Source organism: Balaenoptera ricei, chromosome 13, assembly GCF_028023285.1.
Source record: "Balaenoptera ricei isolate mBalRic1 chromosome 13, mBalRic1.hap2, whole genome shotgun sequence".
Classification (NCBI taxonomy): Eukaryota; Metazoa; Chordata; class Mammalia; order Artiodactyla; family Balaenopteridae; genus Balaenoptera; species Balaenoptera ricei.
This window is the reverse complement of record NC_082651.1, coordinates 75,980,452-75,995,948: the sequence shown is the minus strand read 5'-3', so window position 1 is coordinate 75,995,948 and position 15,497 is coordinate 75,980,452. Positions and strand designations below refer to the sequence as shown.

The 15,497-nt window shown below is 36.2% G+C and overlaps 1 protein-coding gene across 1 annotated transcript in view; it reads left to right on the top strand.

Annotated features, from left to right (window-relative positions):
• The window catches only part of RASGRP3 (RAS guanyl releasing protein 3), a 103,971-nt gene that overhangs the window by 9,770 nt on the left and 78,704 nt on the right, over nucleotides 1–15,497 (top strand). The window lies entirely within an intron of this gene.

Here is a 15,497-nt window from a genome sequence, read left to right as displayed (position 1 = left end):
GATGCCCAAGTCCCTTACATAAGATGGCATAGTGTTTGCGTTTAAACTACACATCCTATACTTTAAATCACCATCTCAGATTATGTGTAATACCTAATACTATGGAAGTGCTATGGAAATAGTTGCTAGTGCATGGCAAATTCAAGTTTTGCTTTTTGGAATCTTCCGAAAAAAAATTTTTTGGAACCCACAGATACAGAAGAACTGACCAACTGTAATCTGTCTTGGGGGTTATTGTGACTTCGTTGAATTAACATTTGATAAGTAGAGCCCCAGGTGTAGGATGGTGAGCAAAACAAAAGACCACAAGAGAAATTGAAATGGAGAGGTTTATCCTGGGGGAAGTACTCAGCAGCCCTGGAGGGGGAGGTCAAGGCAGGGACAGGACCTGGGGCACACGCTTATATTAGGGTAGAGTCCGTGGGTGGAATGCTTTGGGGTTCCTGAGCTAAGGCTCAATTCAAACCAAAAGAAGCAGGGTTTTGGTAAGCTCCACGGGGCTCCTAACTAAGGGACGCAGGGCTCTTGGAGGTAAGGGAGACTTTGATCACAAGGGTTATTGGGGAAGTCGTATCAGGAAGTTAACTTACCTGTGACTCTTCTGGCTGTTTTCTAGGGCATGCCCTTGTATGAGGGGCGAGTGTCAGTTTAAGGCACCCAGAGGGCCACTTAGCCGAACAAAATGGATGCCGAGGCAGCAATACCATGGAGTAGCTTAGCTAAACACTCGGCAGACAAACTGCTTGGGATCTTAGTCAAGTTGCAATGAATGGAAATACATTCAAAGTAGCTATAGTGGTTATAAGAAAAAAAGTGTATCTCACAGAAGCACAAGAAATGAAGCTGAGACTGGCAGGGGCCTCCCTCCAGAAACCAGTTGATCAGGGGCCTGAGACCTGACTGGAGAACTTGATGGTTCCTTACCTCCACTCCTCGTGGGAGGTTCTGCTTCTCTCTCTCTCTCTCTCTCTCTCTCTCTCTCTCTCTCTCTCCAGCTTTCCCTGCTTCACCATGCACAGGGAGAAAGAGGATGTCCATCAGCTCCTGTTTGTCCTTTTTGTTCAAGCACTGATAGCTCTAAATTCCAAATTCTCTTGAGAAAGAATCTAATTATCCAGCTGACCTATACTTGCCTCAGGTGTCAATACCTTGTCTAGTCATTTATGCCCTTGGGAGTGGGGGTCACTATACTAATCCTGCTGATGGGGGCAGTTTTCAGCAAAGAGGGGCTTGAGCTGGGACCGCCAAAGCTGTCTCTTATACACCTGGCATTCAGGTGTAATAGGGCATCTTATTTTTTCTGACCTCTCTCTCTCAGGCCCTAACCAATGTGTCTCCTAACTTTCCCTGAAAGTGCCATGTATTTTCTCTCCCTCTAGACTTTCCTGTGCTGATCTGGCCAGCTAGAGTTATGCCACCCCCCTCCTTTCTCTCAATTCAGAGCCTGCATATGCTTCCAGATGCAGCACAGATGTGCTCTCTTTGATAAAACCATTGCTAGTCTTCTGTGACATCACCTCTTCTGAAATACTATAACACACTGTCTAATTGTCTAATATATTTAATCACATGATGTTTGGTGGTATTTCTTTCATTTATTCAGCCATTATTTGCCTATATAGTTAATTTTCCAGGAGTTCCTTCTCTCATCGACCTAATTATGAATTCCTTGAGGTATGTGCCATGTTTTGTGCTTTGAAAAACTCCCTCTGGAGTAGGTCAGTGTTCATAGAAGCATTATTCATGATAGCCAAAGAGTGGAAACAACCCAAGTGTCCATCAACAGATGAATGGATAAACAAATAATGGTATATACATATGATGGAATATTCTTTAGCCATAGAAAGGAATGAAGTTCTGATATATTCTACAACATGGATGTGTCTTGTAAGTGAAATAATCCAGACACGAAAGGAGAAAAATTGTGTAATTCCACTTATGTTAAGTAACTTGAATAGGCAAATCATAGAGACAGAAAGCAAGTTAGATGTTATTGAAGGCTGGGGGCAGGGATGAGTGGAGAATTATTCTTTAATGGTTATAGAATTTCTAATCTGGGTGGTAAAAAACTTTTGGAAATAATGGTAATGGTTGCACAACATTGTGAAATGTAACATCCTTCTGAATTGTAAACTTAAAAACGGTCAAAGTAGTAATTTTTTGTTATATATATCTTACCACAATTTTAAAATAATAATAATGTAATATACCCAAACCAATGAATTGTATGGTATGTGCATTATGTCCCAATAAAGCTATTTTTTTAAAATTCCCCCTGGGAACCAGATACTATGTATAATAAGTGTGTAAGTAATACTTTTATCATTTGTTGTGAGTCATCACGACATTATAATTTGTAATGAGATTCGTTAAGACACAAATTTAAATGTGATAGAGGAGCAGATATGTTTCCTCAGTTATATATACTAGGTATAACATAATTACTCTGTACTTGGTGCTAAGGTAGGTGTTGAGACACATGTCAAGTGCTGCCCAGGTATGATTTGAGATCCTAAATTCTGTCAATCATTTTTATCTTTTGTGGAGTACCTGCTATAAAGTATTACACGCCAATATACTAATTTTATGTTTGGTGAAAGAATGAATAAAAATATTAACAAGGTATACAGAATTTCTACTCATATATATATATTTTTCCGCCACCAACTTACCATCACTGGGGATTCATTCTTTAGAACTGAGACATTGTTTTCCAAATATCTGCTTTTATGACATAATATATTAAAAGAGAAGTTGATTTGTGAACTAGATTCCTGCTTCTTCATTCTCTGGCCATTAAATAAAGCTTTGTGCTCTTTCTGTCTCAAAAAAAAGACATAATATAATATACTATGTAGGTAAGATGGAACATTGTGCAGCCATGGGACAAATCATGTTTCAGAGGAGTATTTGATGACATTGGAATCTTTGAGAGTATTTATTGACATTGGGAATATTTATGATAAATTAAAAAGGCAGACTGAACATCTATATGCCCATTTTAAATTTTATAAAAGATAGGAAAGATATTTATTAGTTACCTATTTCTGTGTAAGAAGTCATTCCCAAACTAAGTGCCTTTAAAGAGTGGGTTGCAATCAGGTGTCAGGTGGGGTTTCAGTCATCTGAAGACTTGGACTGAAGTAGGGACTTGAAGACCTACTTTTGATGCGCATCATGCCCATGGCTGGCAGGTCAGTGTTGGCTGTTGGCTGGGACCCCCAGTTCCTCTCCTCTTGGATTTCTCTGTGGGCTGCTTGAATATCTTCATGACATAGCATCTGACTTCCTTCCGAGTGAGAGATCCTTGACTAAGATGAAAGCTGGAATGCTTTTTATGACCTTGCCTTGGGGGTTACACACCACTGCTGCTCTTGTATTTCAGTAGTCATGCAGGGCCAGCCCTGGGTCAGCCTTTAGTCAGCAAGGACAACACAGGGCATGTGAGGATCACTGGGGACCATTGGCAGGTGACCACAAATATACACTGAAATAAAAATTTTAAGAATGGTATGATTAGACCTGATCTTATTTTTCTTTGTGCTTTTCTATACTTTTCATTTTTTTTATGGTGAACATACATGATTTTTGGAATCACACACAGTTAATTTTTGTGTATGGTGTTAGGGAGTGTTCTAATTTCATTCTTTTACATGGAGCTGTCCAGTTTTCCCAGCACCTCTTATTGAAGATGCTGTCTTTTCTCCATTGTATGTTCTTGCCTCCTTTATCAAAGATAAGGTGACCATATGTGCATGGGTTTATCTCTGGGCTTTCTATCCTGTTCCATTGATCTATATTTCTGTTTTTGTGCCAGTACCATATTGTCTTGATCACTGTCACTTTGTAGTATAGTCTGAAATCAGGGAGTCTGATTCCTCCACCTTCATTTTTTTCCCGCAAGATTGCTTTGGCTATTCAGGGTCTTTTGTGTCTCCATACAAATTTTAAGATTTTTTGTTCTAGTTCTGTAAAAAATGCCATTGGTAATTTGGTAAGGATTGCATTGAATCTGTAGATTGCTTTGGGTATCCTTCAATTAGTTTTAAGGCTTCAGAAAAATAGTTAAAAGAAGTTGAGTCAGGGAGCATTATCTGATCCTCTTATCTGTGTATGTAAACACACATACATACACTCATATACACACACTCTTACACTCATACACACGCATATCCTACATCTGTGGAACTGAATGGATTAAAAATGGATCCATATTTTTTGTTTGTTATTTAATGATAGTCTTTGCATTTTAATGGTGAATTCAGACAATCAACACTGTGGTTATTGAGGTATTTTTAATTTTCTATTTACCATTCTTTTTCTCTCCTCTCCTGCTTTCTTTTGGATTTTTCAAGTTTTCTGTATTCCAATTTCTCCCCTCTAGTGTTTTGGGAGTTATGTAATCTATTCCTTTTCTTTTATTAGTTATACTTAAAATTTTAAAATACATATTTGGTTTAGCAAAGCCTAATGTTAATATCTTCATATTAACATCTTCCAAATAACATAAAGAAATCTCCTTCTGAATAACATAAAGATCTTAGAAACCTTTAATTCTGATCTCAGGCTCCCATCTTTTATGTTCTTACAGTTGCAAATTTTAGCTCCACTTTTTATAAACAATTTTGTTGAGGTATAATTGACATATAATAAATGGCATATAATAAAAATATACAATTTGATGTCTTGACATATGTATACATCCATGATATGTATCACCACAATAAACATAGTAATCAACCCCTTAAAAAAAATACTGATTGAGTTCACACAGGAACATACCTGATTGCATGTAAACTTGTTTTACTTAAGGAGTTCTGTTGCTTCTAGACAGAAGTAACTATGATAATCACCATTCATCCAAGCCCACTAGGCATTCTGCTAAGTGCTTTACATTAATTATTTCTCATTTATTTATTGTCTTTAATTTTTAATTATAAATGCACTGCGAGTTTATTATAAGTGAATGTACTCAATATCAAAATGAATAGTATGAAAGAGGAAAGACTTGCAATCCTCTTTTTTTTTTCTTCAGACTAGATACATGTTTATTGCTTGTTGTCACTGCAGATATTTTCTATGCATTTGACAATATAAACGATTGTAATAAAAATGGGGCTAGATACATTGTGGGGTTGTTTTTTGGCTTAAAACAATAATCGTTTATGCTTACTGTTTTTTGCAGCTTGCTTTTTTCACTTATTACATCAAAGCCATCTTCCCATCCATCCTTTTCATGGCTGCATGATTTATTCAGCATTGATAATACATTGTGATTATTTTGATCAATCTCCCTTAATTTTAGGCTGTTTCCTTTTTATTGTTGTTATTACAAGTGTTGCATTGAACTTGTCTTACGTATATCCTTGTGCATTTATTGAATATTTCTTATAGGCTAAAAGTCTGAAATGCAACGCAATGCATTATTTCCAAACCATATAGCCACCCTTTGAGTTGGGTATTATCAGTTCCCTTTTGCAGTTGAGGAATCTTACACAGATCTTCCTCTACTTACGAGGGGGTTATGTCCCAATATGTCCATCGTAAGTTGAGAATATCGTAAGTGGAAAATGGATTTAATACACCGAACCTACTGAACATCATCGCTTAGCTTAGCCTACCTTAAATGTACTCAGAACACTTAACATTAGCCTATAGTCAGGCAAAATCATCTAACACAAAGCCTATTTTATGACCAAGTGTTGAGTATCCCATGTAATTGATTGAATACTGTACTGAAAGTGAAAACCAGAATGATTGTAGGGGTTCAGCATGGTCGTTAAGTGTACGGGTTGTTTCCCCTTGTGATTGCGGGGCTGACTGGGAGCTGCAGGTTCCTGCTGCTGCTCCGCATCACTACAGAGTACCGGAGTGCATACTGCTAGCCTGGGAAGAGATCAGAATTCAGAATTCAAAGTACGGTTTCTACTGAATGCATATAGCTTTCACAGCACCGTAAGGTCAAAAATTTGTAAGTCGAACCATGGTAAATCAGGGACCGTCTGTACTTAAAGGGTTAAGTGACTTAGCTAGTGAAAGGATGATGAGGGTATGAGAATCCGATTTCCCAGTTCTCCAATGTGCCAACATCCTCACCACTCACCGCTCAGCCTCTCCTACTACTTTGGAAAATGGTTAAAAAAGAAAAAGTTTATTAATGTTGGAATTGTCAGGAAGATTACTGGGGATTTTCAGCTAATAGTAGTCCTATGAAATTAGAATGCAGGGGACATATTTCAGGCAATTTATAGTTTCACTTGGCCCTGCAGTTGAGGACACTAACATAAGAGTTGAGGGGCTATTTTTAGCAGGTTACTTGCAAGCGTCCCTGGAGGGGTTGTGAAATAGCCTGTCTACCACAGGCTGCTAGGAATTGCTTGCCTAATTTTTTGTTCCGAAGGAAAAGACACAGACCATCTAGGCCAGTAAGTTGGGTCCAAAATCGGACTCATGTTTATTTTACTTAATAAATGTGTTCTTGGATAATATGAGTTGAATTTTGGTTGGTCGAATGCCACTTTTAATGCACCAGGGGTACACATATTTCTTGTAATCCTGCAATGAGTGGCTTTCTAAAACAACGAATGCTTTGGTAATGTGAACAATTTTCCCTTAATTCATGTTGAATATAACTTTTTTTTTTCCTTAAGGCAGGGAACCCTATGCTCAGTCGCTTGTGTCTTAGAGTGTGTTGGCCAGTATAGCCATATTAGTTAATGGTAATGTGGAATATATATGCTGTTAAAATACAGACTAATATAGTCCAAACTCTCACTCCGAAGTCCCAAAGCAAACGACATGGTGAAAGCATATAAATTAGAAGAGGTGGTGTGTGATAAACACCCCATGCCAGAAGGAGTGTAGTTGCAGACCTTGGGTGCTCCTATCCTTATGGTTGGATTGTGGGCACCGTTCCTGCCTCACTGAGATGGCATGTGGAAGAGCTGTCTCTTCAGTTACTACGGCCACAGTCCAGAAAATAAGATAGAAACAAGTGAGGGTGCGTGAGACCCTTTTTCACACTAGTACCACTGCATGCTTTGAAAGTATAGTCAAAAATTTCTAGTCCAACCTTAACATTTTTGTTCTTTCTATCAGTTCACATTTGCTCATACATTTTTTAAAATCAATCAGCAGTTGATTCTACAATTGGAATGGCCTTTAGAGTTCATGGAATTTTTGGTGTATGCAGATAATAAGGATTAGCCAGAGAGAAATAGACTCCAGCTTTTAACTTTGGCCAATTTTAGTGAGTTTGGCTTAAGATGCTTTGGTTTTTTTTTAAAAAATATTATTATTCTACATGAAAAGCAGGCAAATATCTTCAGTACAAGTGATTTAGTTAATATGCCTGGTAGGATAGGATTCTGAAAATGAATAATGAATAATCTTGATGCTCTAAGTTGACATTTATCAGTCTTTTAAAGGCCATGACTCTTGCATTGCTTTTAGTTTAGTCTTGGGAAAATAACTGAGAATGCATAGTAAAATGAATAACTTTGCAATCCCAAGAGTCCCAGTTTTGGAGATCTATACTCTGGAAATAAAAGCACCAGAAACTAAGATATATGTGCTAGAATGTTTAGTGCAACACTGTTTATAGGGGCAAAACACTGGGAGCATCTTTAGTGTTCAGCAATAAGGTGAATTAACTATAATATAACTACACTGTGAAGGAGTATGAAACTATTAAAAAGAATAAATTAAATCTGTATTATCAATCTTGGAGCCAATATATATAACCATGATACACTGTTATGGGGGAAAATCAAATTACAGATTAATTTTTTAATGGAAAAATAGAACCCTACGTGTGTATGTATGTATGTATGAGATACATTTCTCACAGGTGTGTGCTATCTCAGTGAGAAAGAGGGGTTCCATAATAATATATTTTCTTTATGTGTATCTCTGTATTGTTTGACTTGCTACAATGAGCATTATTGCTTTTTAAGTTTAAATATCTTATAAATTAAAAAACACACAAGCATCCTGTTTTTCTTATTTTGTAAAGGGAAACAAGACCATTCTTCCAAGTGATAATGTAGTTTTTCTGACCATTAAAATATATATTTAAAAAGAATTTATAGGCATTCAAATACCTATTGAAGCCTCACCATTTAGGTTGCTTTTCAGCTGTTATAGCCCATGCTCTCCTGCATTGATTTCTCACTACCATGTGTTTATTTCCACCAGCCAAGAAGCTTTGGCTGACCTTCTTACTTCCTATGGTTGTATTAAGGAAACAGCACCCACCTCTCAGCTCTGACCCCTCCCCTGCACTTGCCTCTCAGTTTGAGAGTTTTACCACAACATAAATGGATCTACTGCCTTTCACTGATAAGAATGGCAATCACCAAGAAAAGCCCTGAGAACAAACACTCCTTGTTTAATTAAAACATGAAGGAAAACTAGAAATGTCCCTACCACTTTTTTTATGTGCTTCTAAAAGGGCTTTCTTAGTTTATTCCCTGTGATCTGCAAATAAGAACATCCTGTAGCAAGAATGTTAGATCCTCATTCCTCGGCAGGTTCCCACTCTGTTCGTGGTTGCCTTTGTGTTTTTCCAGGAAGTCATAAAAAGGAATATCTTATCCAAAGGCTTTCTACACACAAAGGATATAAGTAAGCCTGAGATGCAGCCAAAAGTTTCAGCAAATAAAGTGCAAGTAAACCATGGCGATATTTAGCCAAGTGAATGATAAAGACAGTGATACCTTAGGAAAGGATATGGAAATGAGGTTAGAAGCTCAGGCCTCACAGATTTATAACCTACAGGTGGTGATGGTTGGATTAAAACTTGAGCAAGTAGTTTGGCACTAAAGACTGGAAAACAGTGTGGAGAAAAGGGAACCCTCTTGCACTGTTGGTGGGAATATAAATTGATATAGCCACTATGGAGAACAGTATGGAGGTTCCTTAAAAAACTAAAAATAGAACTACCATATGACCCAGCAATCCCACTACTGGGCATATACCCTGAGAAAACCATAATTCAAAAAGAATCATATACCACAATGTTCACTGCAGCTCTATTTACAATAGCCAGGACATGGAAGCAACCTAAGTGTCCATCATCGGATGAATGGATAAGGCAGATGTGGCACATATATACAATGGAATATTACTCAGCCATAAAAAGAAACAAAATTGAGTTATTTGTAGTGAGGTGGATGGACCTAGAGTCTGTCATACAGAGTGAAGTAAGTCAGAAAGAGAAAAACAAATACCGTATGCTAACACATATATATGGAATCTAAAAAAAAAAAAAAAAAGAAAAGGTCCTGAAGAACCTAGGGGCAGGACAGGAATAAAGACGCAGATGTAGAGAATGGACTTGAGGACACGGGGAGGGGGAAGGGTAAGCTGGGACAAAGTGAGGGAGTGGCATGGACATATATACACTATCAAATATAAAATAGATAGCTAGTGGAAAGCAGCCACATAGCACAGGGAGATCAGCTCGGTGCTTTGTGATCACCTAGAGGGGTGGAATAGGGAGGGTGGGAGGGAGACGCAAGAGGGAGGAGATATGGGGATATATGTGTATGTATAGCTGATTCACTTTGTTATAAGACAGAAACTAACACACCATTGTAAAGCAATTATACTCCAATAAAGATGTTAAAAAAAAAAAAAGACTGGAAAACAGGACTTGTAGTCAGCTGACTGGGTTTGGATAATATGGTAAAGTGAAGAGCAGAAGTGATTAAGTAGAACATTGACATTGTTTAGAATTATGCACAATTTTGAGCAATTGGATTTGGTATCAAAATATTGTGACTATTTATAACCATGGTGTAAACATAAATTCATTCATTCATTCATTCAGGAAGTGTCCACTGAGCATCATCCTCCAGTTCAGGCCAGTGGGCTGTGGTGTGAACCCAGGACAGCTTAGCAGACCCAGAAGGAGGCCAGTGTCTAACAAGAGCAAAACAGCAATGAGAGGATGGGGAGAAGTGAGGCCGAGGGGGCCTATAGTTTGCATATGAGAATAAGAGGGTTTGGAGTTTCTAACTACGCTTTTCCTGTGATTCCTAGGAAGATCAAACTGTGCCCCACCTCTTGCACTTAGCTATCACACATTTCAAGAAAAAAAATAAATTTAAATATTTCCTTTGCCTCATTTATCACTGAATCAGATTTGTATTTTATACTTTGAAATAGCAATGATGCTGGCCCTTAAATAGAAAGGAAACCATAAATCTGAAAACTCCCCTCCTATTATTTTCCACACACTAAATGATTCTCAGAAAAATGCACAGAGGCGGCCTCAGGGATTTTATTTTTATTTATTTATTTATTACTCTAAGCCACTTTTTTTCAAGAACTAAAAGAATTGTGGAAACAGCAGTGGCATTTTAGAAGATTTAGATTTAGTTTAACTTTACCACGAGTCTGTGGTTTCTAGGGGTGAGATCTTCAAAGACTGATGAAATTTGCTGTCAAGTCAGGGTTTTGAAATAAAACTATTGGGGGAAAAGTTATTATGTAAGTAATTATGCTAAGTAAGGTGTTTTGTGCCGTGAACGCTTAATTCTCCTTCCTGGGTTATTGAATACAGCTTCAGCTAGAAATCTAGCGTAGTCTAAGAAGCTATGCTAAGAAGTCTAAGAAGCTTAGATGGAGGGAAAAATGTTGCCATAAAGATAAATTTAAATGAATTAGATTGAATAAATGCAACTATACTAATATGTAATGTGTTTTTTAAAAGTAAATGAAATTTTATAAAAAGGAAGAAGAAAAGAGAAGAGATAGGCAGGAAAAAAAAAGAGACTGAAAGTGGAAGCCTATTTTTATTCTGGACTGATTTGTCCAGAAATTTGCGAGTTTCTTCAGGGATGGTGCATAAAAGAGGGGCGTAGAGGATGGGGTGTGAGGGCATCTTCTGCTGAGGCCTCCTCTGGTGAAGACTGTCCTCCTTATTCATTCTCCTCTTTATTTTTCTACATCCCGTCTCCAATTTAAGAAAGGCTTCGGTCCCAAAGGTTCACTTGTGAATCAGTTATTTGGAACTCAAGATGTTTTTAACCCATAGAAGCAGTATCCGCAGAAGCAATGTTATAAATGCCACTCAGTCTACCAGGCCACCTCACGACCACTTAACCAATATCACTGGCTGAAATAGCGCACATTTGCAATGGATAATAGCAGCAAACTACTGTGGTGATGCCAGTAGTTAGCCCCCAAAGTGCAATACAATTGACTTGGCTGTTGTGCTTGAGGATAAGCAGGTTTAACTAGAAAAGGACAAACAAGTCTATGAAAACTTCTATGACTACTAAGTCATTTTGTGGGGTAAATGTGCAGGGTTTGGAGTTAGACAGGCAGTCACATCCAAATGTCTCCTTTGCTGCTTACTAGCTGTGGGCAGGCTAGTTAATCTCATTAAAGGTCATCTGGGGATAATAACAGCATCTCCATAGAGCATTGCTGTGAGAATTAAAGGAGCATTTTGCAAAGATGTTAGCTTGTTATATACTATTAACAATATATTAATATAGTATGTTATAATATCGGGTTGGCCAAAAAGTTTGTTCGGGTTTTTCTGTACAATGAAAAACCTGAACGAACTTTTGGGCCAACCCAGTATTAATAGATATTGATTGTTATGATACATAATTATCATTATTCCTTATATGTGGCTTTCTACATGTTCCACTTTTCTCCCAGAGACATTATAAGCCTTGAGAGCAGAGATTTTTGTCACGTACTTTGGTGAATCCCTAAATGCAATGCACATTAAACACAAGACACTGTATTTTCTCATTTATTGACAATGATTTGCTTTGTTCAAGGGCTTTGGAGATTAAAAGCTCTACTCTGATTCTTTCACAATTTTTTTCTTTCTATTTGTTACAGGCATGTAGCCAGCACAGCTCTTATAATTGATGGTGATTCGGTATTTATTTTCGCTCACACATGGTTCAAGGGGTAGAAAAAGGGAGGAACAAGAGGGGTAGAGAAAATTCCCCATGATTCTTTGACAAATGTTGGACGAAAAAGAGAAAGAGAGAAAGGACCCCAAAAGTATATGTATCTGAGAAAGAAATGATCAGGTAGAATTTACTGAATTCAAAAAATAAGAGAGTAATGTTGCCTACAATGTCCCCTGAAAAGAAGGTGGGAGTGGGGATGCAGCATGGGATTAGTACCTCAAGTTGACCAGCAGGTGGTGTGTCACCAACTTGGAGCAGCTTGTTTGGAGTTTGGCACAAAGTAGATGGATGGCTGGGCAGCTTTAGGAGGGGGGAGCTGGCAGGGGTTGGTTCATGCTACCTGATCACGTGTGCATGGGATGGATACCATTTGGGAATTTCTACTTATGGGAATGCCTCTGAGAGGCACAAAGGTCCATCAGGACGTCTCTGAGAAACTGAATCCAAGGTGTTCAAGCCAGACCATGTTTCCCTCTTCTTCCTGCATCCTTTGAACCTGGTAGTTCCATCACTTCAGTGACTTGCAATATTTATTGCATCCAGGACCAGCAGTTTAGAGAATAGAGACTTAGTTGAGAGGAAGTGTCTGGCTTTGTTCATGGATGGTGAGGCTTTCCTGCTCTTGGTCCTTTTTTCTTGATCATATTTCTTGTCAATGGCTTTCTCTTCTTTGCGTAGATGATTAAAGTACTTAAGTAGAATTATAGGTCTACATCTTTTTTCTTATATAAAAAAGACCTCATTTGAAAATGAACAACTGATACACATTTGTCATGGAAACAGTAGAAAAAAGCTGATAAGCATAAAAAAGGGAGAAAAATTGCATGTGACCCCAACTCCCAAAGATAACCACTATTAAAAATTTGATATCTAAAGTTTCAGACTTCTACATGTTCACATCTTTTCTTAGAAAAATGAAATCATACTGAATAAATTGTTTTGTAACTTGTGTTTTTCACTTAATCAATGCCAAATATTTTTCCATGTTAATATATTTCAACATTATTTTATAATGATTCCATAGTGCTACCACTTATGAATGTGTTATGATTTATTCTACTACTTCTGGCACATAGATTTTTTCAAATTTTTCACTAGTATAAACAATGCTGTGAGAAACACCCTTATATATGAAAATCCATATTATATTTTTGGGATATATCTCTAGAAGAGGAACTGAAGAATTAAATATTATACATATTTTTTTAAAGTTTTGCTACATATTACAAAATTATCTTCCTCATATGTTGCAACAATTTATACTCTTGCCAGCAGACTATGTTGGTGCCATTTTCCAAACCTCCTGCCAACATTGGGAAGTATCAATTTTCCATCTTTGTCAAGCTTATAGGTAATAAATGGTATCGTATTATTGTCTAATTTGTACTCATTTTTAGGAAACTGAGTATTTTTCAGGTGTATATTGGTCATTTATATTTCTTCCCTTGTGAACTATTTATAATATCATTTGCCTAGTTGTTAATTACAAATGCTATTCATATGTTAAGGCTCTTAAACCTTTAACATAAAGGTTTCATTTTTTAATCTCATTTTGTCATTTGTGATTTAATTTTGGCTATGGTGGGGTTATTTCTGACATACACAAATTTTACATTTTATTCATTTAAATAGTAATTTTTTCTTTATGGTTTCTGCTTTTATGATCATAGAATAATTTTCATGATAAAAATATTTAATCATGATTAAAATGATTTTAAGGTTATAAAAACAATCACATCATTTTCTTCAAGCTTGTGGTTTTATTCTCACATTTTACTCTTCGGTTCACTAGGCATTTACTTTGTGTATGATGTGAGGTAATAACTGGATCTTTATTTTTCCTAATAATTAACTATTCAACAAGTTACTGAATAATTTTTCCCCACTGGGTTTAAATACTGTATTTAACAAATAAACATTTTATTATAGTACTTGTATTTATATTTCTGGGCTTTCTGTTCTGTTCCATTGCTCTGCCTCTTTTGGCATCAGTATCAAACTTTTAATTCTTGATTTTTTTAGCCTATTTAATACCTAGGACCGCCCCCCTGTTGTTTTCTTAAAATTTCTTTACCATTCTCAGTTTTTTATTCTTTCAGATAAACTTCAGGATTTCTTTTTTAAGCAGTTCAAAAAATCTCTTTAGGATTTTAACCAAAAATTAATTATGTTTATAAATTAAATAGGGGAGAACTGACATCTTGACAATGTTGAGTCTTCTGGTCCCAGAAAATTGTATAACTCTCCATTTATTGAAATATTTTCTATTTTCTCAATAGAGTTTTATAAAATTTTTTAATATGTTATTCACTTTTTTTTGTCATTCCTAGAAATTTTGTTGTTGTTGTTACTATTATGAATGAGGGGTTTTTTTCCCCCATTATGTTTCCTATCAGGTTTTGGCTGTTATGTGGAAAATTCTATTAATTTCATGTATTTATTTTTTAACTGTCTCCCCACTGATATTTCCAATTATTTAAAAAGTTGATTCTGTTGAGTAAATGATTATAACATGTACAAGCTAGGTAATTTTGTCTCCTGCTCTCTCGTAATTCTTTTTTTAGCTTCTTTTTCTTATCTGGTCCAGAATAGTATGCTAAATGATGGTAGTGACAATGAGCATCCTTTTCTTGTTTGTTTCTGATTTTAATGTTAATACTTCTAGTATTACACCTTTAGGTATGATGCCTGTGTTTGGTTTGAGATACACAATCTTTACCATGCTAAGAAAAATTCTCCTATTTTATTTTTTAAAAATTGATATTTAATTTTATCAAAAGACTTGTTAAGATTACCTATTGTGCTAAACTGAAAGCTTTTTTCCATTGACATATTTATGTCACTATGCTAGTGCATTCTTTAATATTGAGATTTTTTTTTCATCTCAAGGGTAAACTACGTTTATACAGGAGGTTAGTCTGTGTTTTCCTTTATTATGTTTTATCAGTTTGTTTGTTTGTTTTAAGTCAAGGGTATTATGTTAGCTTTCTGTTAGTTTTGTCCACTTGAACATTTTATATGGCCTGGGAATTATCTGTGGCTTCAAGCCCCAAGAGAACTTGATTGTGTAAGTAATTTGGACCAAAAAGTTTTCTTGGAAACAAGTTCTCAATAACTTTTACTTTTTTCCATGATTATTCATCTATTGTTTTTCAAGTTCTTTTTGAGTCAGTTTGCCTCTAATTAACTGTTTTGGCTTTGTGCACACTTTTTGGTATGTGGTGTTCTCATTATTGAAATCTAAGCATTCTATAGATGTTTTTTTTTTCTTTTCCAGTCAATGATTTTTTTAAAGAAGAGTTATAAAAATTTTCCAAGAGCTTGGCTCTTTTCTAACTTACACTTTTGTAATTGTTTTATAGTTTTACTACAGCATGGTCATAGAATGTGGACAAAATAATTTCTTTTGGGGGGAAATTGCTTAGGATGGTTTGATGACCTAATATAAAATGTTTTTGCACACTTTAAAAATTATCATTTATTAAAGGAGTAGGCAGAAAATCCTTCTCTTTAATCATTCATTTATTCATTCAGCATGGTTTCAGCCACGTGTCT